We start from the raw sequence: 1,155 nt of genomic DNA, 5'->3' as shown, positions 1-1,155 counted from the left end.
TTTAGATCTTAGTAAGAACCTATATCTGAGATACCTTATATCTGAATAAGAACCTATATATGAGATACTTTATATCTGAGTAACAACCTATATTTGAGATACTTTAGATCTTAGTAAGAACCTATATCTGAGATACCTTATATCTGAGTAAGGACCTATAACTGAGATACTTTATATCTGAGTAAGAACCTATATCAGATATACTTTATATCTGAGTAAGAATCTAAATCTGAAATACTTTAGATCGGAGAAAGGACCTATATCCGAGATACCTTATTTCCGAGTAAGGACCTATATATGAGATACTTCGTATCTGAGTAAGGACCTATAACTAAGATACTTTATATCTGAGTAAAGACCTATAAATGAGATACCTTATATCTGAGATACTTTATATTTTAGTAAGGAACTATATCAGAGAACTTTATCTCTGCATGAGTAAGGACCTATATCAGATGTAATTTATATCTGAATGAGAACCTATATCTGAGATACTTTATACCTGAGTAAGAACCTATATTTGAGATACTTTATATCTGAGTTAAGACCTATAACTGAGATTCCTTATATCTGAGTAGGGACCATTATCTGAGATACTTTATATCTTAGTAAGGAACTATATCAGAGATCCTTTATCTCTGCATGAGTTAGAACCTATATCAGATATAATTTATATCTGAATGAGAACCTATATCTGATTAAGGACCGATATCTGAGATATTTTATACCTGAGTAAGGATCTATATATGAGATACTTTATATCTGAGTAAGGACCTATATCTGAGATATTTTATATCTGAGTAAGGACCTATATCTCAGTAAGAACCTATATCTGAGATACCTTATATCTGAGTAAGAACCTATGTCTGAGATACTTTATATCTGAGTAAAGACCTATAAATGAGATACCTTATATCTGAGTAGGGACCCATATCTGAGATACTTTATATCTTAGTAAGGAACTATATCAGAGATCCTTTATCTCTGCATGAGTAAGGACCTATATCAGATATATTTTAATCTGAATGAGAACCTATATCTGATTAAGGACCGGTATCTGAGATATTTTATACCTGAGTAAGGACCTATATCTCAGTAAGAACCTATATCTGAGATACCTTATATCTGAGTAAGAACCTATGTCTGAGGTACTTT

Source organism: Limulus polyphemus, unplaced genomic scaffold (genome assembly GCF_000517525.1).
Source record: "Limulus polyphemus unplaced genomic scaffold, Limulus_polyphemus-2.1.2 Scaffold15481, whole genome shotgun sequence".
Lineage (NCBI taxonomy): Eukaryota > Metazoa > Arthropoda > Merostomata > Xiphosura > Limulidae > Limulus > Limulus polyphemus.
The sequence above is the reverse complement of the archived record's forward strand: the minus strand, read 5'-3'. Positions refer to the sequence as shown.